Raw genomic sequence first — 11,086 nt, 5'->3', positions numbered from 1 at the left:
TCTATGGCGCAGTCACAGTCCCTATGAGGAGGCAGAGCACTGGATCTGGACTCACTGAATACATCCTGATAATCAGACAAATACTCAGGAACTTCCGAAGGAGTAGAGGAAGCAATAGACACCGGCGGGGAATCAGCATGAATTCCCTGACAGCCCCAACTTGACACAGACATTGCCTTCCAATCCAGGACTGGATTGTGGGTCTGTAACCATGGCAGACCCAAAACGACCAAATCATGCATTTTATGCAGAACAAGAAAACGAATCACCTCCCGATGTTCAGGAGTCATGCACATGGTCACCTGCGTCCAAAACTGCGGTTTATTTTCCGCCAATGGCGTAGCATCAATACCTCTAAGAGGAATAGGATTTACTAACGGTTCAAGAACAAAACCACAGCGCTTGGCAAATGACAGATCCATAAGACTCAGGGCGGCACCTGAATCCACAAACGCCATAACAGGGTAAGAAGACAAAGAGCAAATTAAAGTCACAGACAAAATAAATTTAGGTTGCAAATTACCAATGGCGACAGGACTAACAACCCTTGTTAGGCGTTTAGAGCATGCTGATATAACATGTGTAGAATCACCACAGTAAAAACACAACCCATTCTGACGTCTATGATTTTTCCGTTCATTTCTAGTCTGAATTCTATCACATTGCATTAAATCAGGTGTTTGTTCAGACAACACCACCAGAGGATTAGCGGTTTTGCGCTCCCGCAAACGCCGGTCAATTTGAAAAGCAAGCGCCATAGAATCATTCAGACTTGTAGGAATGGGGAAACCCACCATCAAATTCTTAATGGCTTCAGAAAGGCCATTTCTGAAATTTGCGGCCAGAGCACACTCATTCCACTGAGTAAGCACGGACCATTTCCGAAATTTTTGGCAATACACTTCAGCTTCATCCTGACCCTGAGAAATAGCCAGCAAGGCTTTTTCTGCCTGAATTTCAAGATTGGGTTCCTCGTAAAGCAATCCGAGCGCCAGAAAAAACGCATCAATATTCGCCAATGCCGGATCTCCTGGCGCTAGCGAGAAAGCCCAATCCTGAGGGTCGCCCCGCAAAAAAGAAATAACAATTTTAACTTGCTGAGCAGAATCTCCAGATGAACGGGGTCTCAGAGAAAGAAACAGTTTACAATTATTCTTGAAATTCCTAAACCTAAATCGATCTCCAGAAAACAATTCCGGAATAGGTATTTTAGGTTCAGACATAGGACTACTGGTAACAAAATCTTGTATACCCTGCACACGAGCTGCCAGCTGGTCAACACTTGTAATCAAGGTCTGCACATTCATGTCTGCAGCAAGCACACGCCACTCAAAGGTAAAGGGGAGGAAGAGAAGGAAGGGAAAAAAAAAACCTCAGAATTTCCTTTCTTATTATCCCACTTCTGCAATGCTTTAAACATTCAATATTGGCCTGGCATACTGTTATGACCCCAATGGCAGAGGGTCTCAGGAATAATGCTAAGTCAGTAAATACAGAAAACCAGCTCATAGGGCAGTGGTAACTGGGCTGACCATATAACTAATCCTAGCACCACAAATACCAGCAGCCGGGGAACGTTCCTACGTTGATCCTAGACGTCTCGCGCCAGCCGGAGAGCTAACTACCCCTAGAAGGGAAAAGAAAGACCTTTCTTGCCTCCAGAGGAAATACCCCAAAAAGTTGGATAGAAGCCCCCCACAAATAATAACGGTGAGGTAAGAGGAAAAGACAAACATAAGAATGAGCTAGGAATTTAGCAAAGAGAGGCCCACTAGCTAATAGCAGAATATAGAAAGATAACTTATATGGTCAGCAAAAAATCCTATCAAAAATATCCACACTGGAAATTCAAGAACCCCCGAACCGTCTAACGGCCCGGGGGGAGAACACCAGCCCCCTAGAGCTTCCAGCAAGGTCAGGAATCACATTTAGTACAAGCTGGACAAAAATGATAGCAAACAAATAACCCAAAAAACAAAGAAGCAAGACTTAGCTTAATTTAGCACGAACCAGGACCAGCAAACAGGAGCAAACAGAATGTGTCTGATAACACCGATGCCAGGCACTGGACTAAGGTTCCAGGAGGTTTATATAGCAACACCCCTGAAGTAACGACCCAGCTGGGTGCAAACAGAGGGAAGGAAATCCCAGAGTCATATCACTAGTAACCACTAGAGGGAGCCAAAAAAGTCTAATTCACAACAGCTCCCGCCTTCCTGTCCTGGTATGCTTGCCTCCCCTGTCCCATCCTGGTATGTGGCCCCCCGTAGCTGTCATGGTATGCGTGGCCCCCCCGTAGCTGTCCTGGTATGCTAGGTTCCCCCATCCTGTCTTGGTATGGGGCTCCCCCGTAGGTGACCTGGTATGCGTGGCTCCCGCCTTCCTGTCCTGGTATGCGTGGCTCCCGCCTTCCTGTCCTGGTATGCGTGGCTCCCTTGTCCTGTCCTGGTATGCATGGCTCCCACCTTCCTGTCCTGGTATGCATGGCTCCCACCTTCCTGTCCTGGTATGCGTGGCTCCCCCATCCTGGTATGCATGGCTTCCTCCTTCCTGTCCTGGTATGCGTGGCTCCTCCGTCCTGTCCTGGTATGCGTGGCTCTCGCCTTCCTGTCTGGTATGTGTGGCTCCCCTGTCCTGGTATGTGGCCCCCCGTAGCTGTCCTGGTATGCGTGGCTCCCGCTTTCCTGTCCTTGTATGCTTGGCTCCCCCATCCTGTCCTGGTATATGCCCCCCCCCGAAGATGTCCTGGTATGTGTGGCTCCCCCTGTAGCTGTCCTGGTATGCGTGGCTCCCCCTGTAGCTGTCCTGGTATGCGTGGTTCCCTCTGTAGCTGTCCTGGAATGTGTGGCTGCCCCCATAGCTGTCCTGGTATGCGTGGCTCCCCCGTTCTGTCCTGGTATGCGTGGCTCCTGCCTTCCTGTCCTGGTATGTGTGGCTCCCTTGTCCTGTCCTGGTATGTGGCCCCCCCGTAGCTGTCCTGGTATGTGTGGCTCCGCCTGTAGCTGTCTTGGTATGCGTAGCTGTCCCCGTAGCTGTCCTGGTATGCGTGGCTCCCCCAGTAGCTGTCCTGGTATGCATGCTTCCTATTACAAAAGAAAAAAAAACAAACAAGCATCCTATTCACCCTCCAGCGTGCCTTCACAGCACCTCGTTCCAGCGCTAGCAGCTCTTCCTGTGCTGAGCGATCACGTGGCGCTGCTCATTAAGGTAATGAATATTCCCTCCACGCCTATGGGAGTGGAGACACATGCATATTCATTACCCTAATGAGTGGTGCCACGTAACTGCTCAGCTTCAGGAAGCCGGAACCAACGAGATGCTGCGAGGGCACGCTGGAGGGTGAGTAGGATGTCTTTTGGAAGCGGCTGCGGGTGTCACTGTGCGCGCTATAAGAGAAATGAATAATCATTTCTCTTTAACAGCGGAACAGACTTTGGCCACAGCCACGACTCCTGCCTCTGTGACCCGCTGCTCCGCCGCTCCCCCTCCCCCGCCAGCTTTCTGGGACAGTAGAATTGTGTATAAGCCGAGGGGGCGTTTTCAGCACAAAAAAATTGTGCTGAAAAACTCGGCTTATACAAGAGTATAGATATATATACTGTATATACAGGGGTTGGACAAAATAATGGAAACACCTGGAAACTTCAACAAAAGTTAGTTTAATATGGTGTAGGTCTACCATTTGCAGCGATTACAGCCTCAATTCTCTGAGGTATGGATTCATACAAGGTGTGAATTGTTTCCAGAGGAATTTTAGTCTATTCTGCAGTTAAAACACCCTCCTGTTCTTTGAGCGACGATGGCGTCGGAAATCGACGTCTAACTTGAATCTCTAAAATCGACCATAAATGCTCAATAATGTTGAGGTCTGGGGATTGTGGGGGCCAGATGAGATGCTCAACTTCATTAGAATGTTCCTTGTGCCATGCTTTAAGGATTCTAGCTGTATGAATTGGTGCATTATCATCCTGAAAGATGGTGTTCCCCTTCGGGAAGAGTGCTTGAACCATTGAACGCACTTGGTCGCCCAAAATTCCTAAATAATCTCGGCTGTTAATTCTTCCATGAAAGGATATCATTGGCCTGGCGGATCTCCATGAAATAGCGCCCCAGATCATCACAGAACCTCCACCATGTTTTACAGTTGGGAGAAGGCATTCTGGATGGAATGCTTCTTTCGGCTGTCTCCAAACGTACACTCGGCCGGAGGTCGGAAATAGGGTAAACGATGATTCGTCTGAGAATATCACATGTTTCCACTACTCGAGGGACCAATTCTGGAGGTTTCTACACCACTCTAAAGGCTTGGAAACATTTGTCATTGAGAGCAGCGGTTTTCTAATTGCAGCTCTTCCGTGGAATCCAGATTTGTGCAGCTACCAACGAACAGTTTTCGTGGAAACTGGGTTCTGTAGGTGTTCATTGAGCTCAGCAGTGATTTTTGGAGCCGTGGTCTTGCGATCCTCTCTCACAATTCACTTTAGAGTCCGACGGTCTCTCTCAGTCAACTTTGACTTTCGGCCGGACCTGTGCTTTGCTGCGGACGTTTTTCCTTCTCTTTCAAGCGCAGTCATTACTTTGGAGACAGTACCTCTTGACACGCCAAGCATTCGGGCACTTTGTGTTACACTAGCGCCTGCCATACGAGCACCAACAATTTGGCCTCTTTGAAAATCCGAGAGGTCTGCCATTGGTATCAGGTTCTCATCAATGTTGTTACAATTATGCAAGACAAACAATTAATTTTCATACACTGTTCTGTCTTCATACACGTTGATACGGTGTGTGATCCGACATACGGCATAAACCACTTCTGTCTCCCAAATAAGCAGACTGTTCTCTGTAGTCTAACTTGTTTATTGGTAAACATGAGCGTGGTAAAACTATAAGAATACAAACGATATGGGTAAGTATTGGGCAAATAATAACACGACTGTAACTTACAGGAAAAGCATACAGGATGATGCAACTTCTACATACAACTACATACAACAGGTGACTGATAATAACATTTCCTGTGTACTGGCTGCTATACAGTTAATCACACTCTGTACAACACTACATTGCAAGAACAGGGATAATGATCTTACCGGATAAACTTAACCAGGGTGGCAAGTAAGTGAGTTAGTTCCAACACAGCAGATTAACACGAGTGTCTAGGGAAATACACAGAGAGAAAATGGGGAATTTCCCTATCCCATGATACCATGGTGCAACCCAGAATGCAACACTCTGATTATTACTGAAAAACACATGTAATAAATTTAACCACCACTGGGTGGTGCTATAACACAGCAAAACCAAAACTATAGTACTGAACCTTGTGTCCTTCTTTTAGAAAGGACAGAACACTCCCCGCTTGGCATCAACCGATGCCACCTACAGGTTCTTTTGGCGAAAACAGTAAGACAAGTTCCGCAACTGGTCTGAGGAATTAAACGAACGAGGGCACGAACAAGCGAGTTCCAAGTTGAGAACCTGTTGAAACGGTGGGATTTGAGGTGATTGTCTTTAGTCACCGTACGTAGAACGGATACCTGAGGGCGGATTTACTCATCTGCCTCTGGATCTACCAATTCAAAGATGTTTGACTCGTCCATGTATGGCGTCGAACGGTATAAGAATGTTAGGCCAGTAAACCAGGTTGTGTCCTTAAGGTGTCTTGCTTCAACGGATCTGGTTGCGTGGTCCGCAAGATTGTGGTTTGTGGACACATAGTGCCACTGTTTAGGTTCAGTGGATCTCCTGATCCTTAGCACCCGATTGCTGACATAGACATAAAAGCGACGAGTTTCATTGCAAATGTACCCCAACACTACCTTGCTGTCAGTGTAGAACTCGACTTCTTTGATTTCCAGGTCCATTTCTGTCAAGATAAGCTCAGCTAACTCTACTGCTAGCACAGCTGTACAGAGTTCCAGTCTGGGTACTGTGTGTTCACGGAGTGGGGTCAGTTTTGTCCAGCTCATAACAATCCTTACGTGGCATTGTTCGTTGATGTCAGTAGTTTTCAAATACGCCACTGCCGCAATTGCTTTGGTTGAGGCATCGCAGAAGATACAAAGCCTTTGCATCTTGATTTCTGTTGATGGCACAGAAGCATATGGTCGTGCCACGTAGAGACTTGACAGGGCTTCTAAAGAGTTCTTCCATCTCACCCACAAGTTTCTTTTCTCGCTGGGAAGCGGATCATCCCAATCGGACGTCTCTTGGGTGAAGTCTCTCAACATCATTTTACCTTGGATAGTTACAGGGGTTACAAATCCCAGAGGATCGTACAAGCTGTTTACAATGGACAGGACGCCTCTACGCGTGAAGGTTTTCTCTTCGCTGATCTGGAAGGTGAATGCATCCTTTTTCAAATTCCAGAGTAAATCCAGGCTCCGCTGCATGGGAAGGGAGTCCGTGCTTAAATCCAAGTCTTTTAAATCGGTTGAGTAATCTTGAGAGGGAAAGGCTGCCATTAGTTTTGGGCTGTTGGAAGCAATTTTGTGCAACCTCAAATTGGATGAAGCGAGCATTTCTTGTGCCCTTTTCAGGAGACTGACTGCCAACTCCTCTGTGGGTGTGGATTTCAGGCAATCATCTACGTAGAAATCCTTTTCTACAAACAATCTTACATCCGATCCATACTTTGCTTCACCCTCTCTGGCTGAATATCTGAGGCCGTAGATAGCGACAGCAGGGGAGGGGCTGTTCCCAAAGATGTGTACCTTCATACGATATTCCACGATGTCCTTGTAGGGGTCATTATCGCAGTACCAGAAAAACCTCAAGTAGTTTCTGTGTTCTTCTTTAACAAGGAAGCAGTGAAACATCTGTTGTATGTCGGCCATAAATGCTACTGCATCTTTGTGGAAACGAAGAAGTACTCCCAGAAGTCTGTTGTTGAGGTCTGGACAAGATAGAAAGACGTCGTTTAAAGAAACACCTTCATATCTGGCACTTGAGTCAAATACCACTCTTATCTGACTTGGTTTCTTCGGATGATACACGCCGAAAATAGGTAAGTACCAACATTCCTCGGAATCTTGGAGTACAGGTGCAATTTCCGCATGGCCACTCTGGAATATTCTCTCCATGAAGGTAAATAAGTGTTTTGTTTCTGGTGCCTTCTGCAGTTTGCGTGTAAGGGAGACAAATCGACTGTAGACAAGTTCTCTGTTGTTGGGTAAGCGTTGCCTCTGTGGTTTGAATGGTAAAGGTGCGACCCAACTCTTTGATTCATCTCTTACTATCTCTCGCTCCATGATGTCCAAGAACAGTCTGTCCTCTATGGACGTTGCTACCTGGTTGTCTTCTCTTGTCCTGTGGAAAACTGTGTACCCTATATGATCTTGCTCATCGTCGCATGCATGGTCTTCACAGGAAGGATCAGCTAACAGACAAGGTGGAGGGGTGTGGTGTGGCAATTCTTTAATCAGGAAACTGCTCTCTCATGGCTGGAAGAGAGACGGACGTCCATTCTCGAGTGTATTGGTGAGCATGCTGTTGACTGATGTCGGCCTGAGTGCTCCACCCAAACAGACGTCTCCCACAATGACCCATCCTAGGTCAAGTCTCTGAGCATATGGGACGTTTTATGGGCCGTTGATCTGTCCTCTAGCCTTGTGGACCCGTAGTATGTCTCTTCCGAGGAGTAAGACGATAGGAGCTCCTTGGTCAAGCTCCGGTATCAGGTGAGCTATACATTTCAAGTGGGTATGATGAGCTGCTACCTCTGGTGTAGGTATCTCCGACCTGTTGTCGAGAATTTGGTTGCACTCCAGTATTGATGGTAAGGATAAGCAGGTTTGACCGTCCATAGACTCTACTTTGAATCCGGTCGCTTTTCTCCCCGCCGTCTCGACAGTACCTGCACATGTCTTCAAGGAGGTACGGAGAGCCGGGACCAGCAATGTTGAAGGTGTTGAAGAGAAAGGACTTAGCTAGAGACCTGGTGCTCTGATCGTCCAAGATTGCATATACCTTGATTGCCTTATCCCGTTGGCTCGCTGGGAATACTCTGACAAGACAGATCTTCGAGCAGGATCTTCCTGCTACGAGTTCCTTGCAGATCTCTGTACACTGAGAAGTGACCACTGGGGTGTCCATGTCAGTGTCCATCTGTTTTTCGGCAGACTCTTCTACTCGCGACGATACCCCTGAGGGTGGTCCAGGATGTAAGACCGTGTTGTGCTCCACACTACTACATTCTGTGCATTTCACACTGGTTTCACAGTTCTTGGTGAAGTGTGAGGTCGTCGCGCAGCATCTGAAGCATATCTTGTTTTCCTTTAGGAAACTCTTACCGTCTTCTAGAGACTTCTCCCTGAAGGCTCTACATTTTAGTAGAGGATGAGGTTTCTTGTGTAGGGGGCAGTGTTTGCTGAGATCTTGGGGTTTGTCCTCTTCTGGAGAGGACTTACTTGCCCTGTAAGGAAAACCTGTGGAGGTAACATTAGTTTTGTTAAATGCCACTGGTGTTTTACTGGGTTTTACACCGGAGGCAGTGGTACATGACATAGTGAAATCGAAACTGGGGTCATTTCTAACTTTAGCTTGCTGAGCAACAAAGTCTACAAACACCCTGAAAGGAGGAAATGGTACCTTATGAGCCTGTTTGTAACGGGACCCGTGACTGACCCACTTTTCTTGTAAGTTGTAAGGGAGCTTTTGGACAATCGGGTTGACACGCCTGGCAGTGTCCAGGAATGCCAACCCTTGTAGGTCACCTTCTGCCTGAGCAGCATGTACCTCCATTAACAAGTCACTCAGTTCCCTGAGCTTTTGATAACCCTTATTTGCTATCTTGGGGAAATCATCAATTCTTTTATACAAAGCGTTTTCTATAGCTTCTTTTGACCCATAACATTCTTCGAGTCTCTCCCACACCATGCGAAGTCCTGTGTGTGGGTACTTTATGTTAATGTTCCTGATTCTTTTGGCATGTTCAGCTGACTCGTTCCCAAGCCATTTTACCAGTAGATCTAACTCTTCACTACTGGAAATATCCAAGTCTCTGATGGCATTCTGGAAAGAGGCTTGCCATGCTCTGTAGCTTTCAGCTCGATCAGTGAACTTTACAAGTCCCTTGGTCACCAGCTCCCGGCGGGTAAAGAACCTTGCAAAGTTCATAGTGGCTGAGTCAGTGCCAACGTGAGCTGGTGTGCTGTTGTCATGCGGTGTGTGTGGTGCATTCTCATACCTGGTAGGAGCTTCTGGCTTAGGAAAGTCTGTATAAAACCGTTCCGAAGCAAAGGGTGTCCCTGTCAGTCTGGGAGGAGGCCGTACCTTCTGTTCTGTAAGACTGTAGTGGTGGTTGACGTTGTTTCGCAGTGTACCTTCCTGCTTCCAGTACGGTGTTTGGAGGAAAGATCTCTGGTAATCTGTATAGGCCGGTTGGTGTAACGGATCAGAGTTGTCTTCTATTCTGGGATGTTGGTGGACGTATTCTGAGACGTGTTGAGCAGGGTCCTGGCGATCAAGGTCTGGTCCACGTACGTCGCTGTCACGCTCAGATTCAGGAAACTCCACGGCTTCTATTTGGCTATTGCGGCTGCTGCTTCCTTTTCAGCGGAAAGCCTTTCTAAGGTTGCTCGCATGCGTGCTGTATCTGCGTCTCTATCGGCTTGCAGGCGGGCTCTTTCTGCTTCTTGGCGGGCTCTTTCTGCTTCTCTATCTGCTTGCAGGCGAGCTCTTTCTGCTTCTTGCTCTGCTTGTCTTAACTTTAACTGCATCTCTTGTGCAGTGAAGGAGGATCTTACTTTCGCCTCCTCAGATTCTGCTCGGGCGAGGGTGACAGACCTTTTCGAGGAAGACTTGCTGGAGCAGCTTGTTTGGGACCTCTTCCTGAGTGAAGATGCTCGACTTGCAGACATTTTGTGTCCGTTTGCAGGCTGTAGGACGTCTCAGAGCGGGTAGGAATGACTTCAGTGTGGATTGAGACGTGTCGTGCTTGGTGGGCTGCACTCTCAGTACTTGTGACTGTATGGTGGCCGCTGCGATATCTGCAGGCAGTGCGGTATGGTACAAGCAGCTCCGTAAGAGTTATTTGCTATCGCTGGCATCTAGCCTCCTTTACTGTCATCGCCAGCGTCTAGCTTCCGTTTTACTGGCCTCCGCTGGTATTTAGCCTCCGTTTTACTGTTCTGTCTTCATACACGTTGATACGGTGTGTGATCCGACATACGGCATAAACCACTTCTATCTCCCAAATAAGCAGACTGTTAACTGTAGTCTAACTTGTTTATTGGTAAACATGAGCGCGGTAAAACTATAAGAATACAAACGATATGGGTAAGTATTGGGCAAATAATAACACGACTGTAACTTACAGGAAAAGCATACAGGATGATGCAACTTCTACATACAACTACATACAACAGGTGACTGATAATAACATTTCCTGTGTACTGGCTGCTATACAGTTAATCACACTCTGTACAACACTACATTGCAAGAACAGGGATAATGATCTTACCGGATAAACTTAACCAGGGTGGCAAGTAAGTGAGTTAGTTCCAACACAGCAGATTAACACGAGTGTCTAGGGAAATACACAGAGAGAAAATGGGGAATTTCCCTATCCCATGATACCTTGGTGCAACCCAGAATGCAACACTCTGATTATTTCTGAAAAACACATGTAATAAATTTAACCACCACTGGGTGGTGCTATAACACAGCAAAACCAAAACTATAGTACTGAACCTTGTGTCCTTCTTTTAGAAAGGACAGAACATACACATATCACATAACACAAATAATCAACTACAAAACATTACCATATGTCACAGTTTGCATGTTTACCACATGTTCGAAGATTATGATGCCAAAACGTTAGGTGTTTCCATTATTTTGTCCAACCTCTGTATATATATATATACACCAGTACAGTCATTGCCAAGCTCCGCAATAACCAAGGAATAACTAGTTGCCACCACCAATCATTTATTACAGGCTGATTAAACACCCATTACGTACGTACTGGTAACGTTGAGCCAAATGAGGCTTCAGGGGTGTGGTTTATAGAGCAAGAGGAACACAGCTATTAGATTTTATAAATTTTATCCAACAATTACGCAGAGCTTAGAAAAATATACAA

This window comes from Ranitomeya variabilis, chromosome 2 (genome assembly GCF_051348905.1).
Source record: "Ranitomeya variabilis isolate aRanVar5 chromosome 2, aRanVar5.hap1, whole genome shotgun sequence".
NCBI lineage: Eukaryota > Metazoa > Chordata > Amphibia > Anura > Dendrobatidae > Ranitomeya > Ranitomeya variabilis.
The sequence above is the reverse complement of the archived record's forward strand: the minus strand, read 5'-3'. Positions refer to the sequence as shown.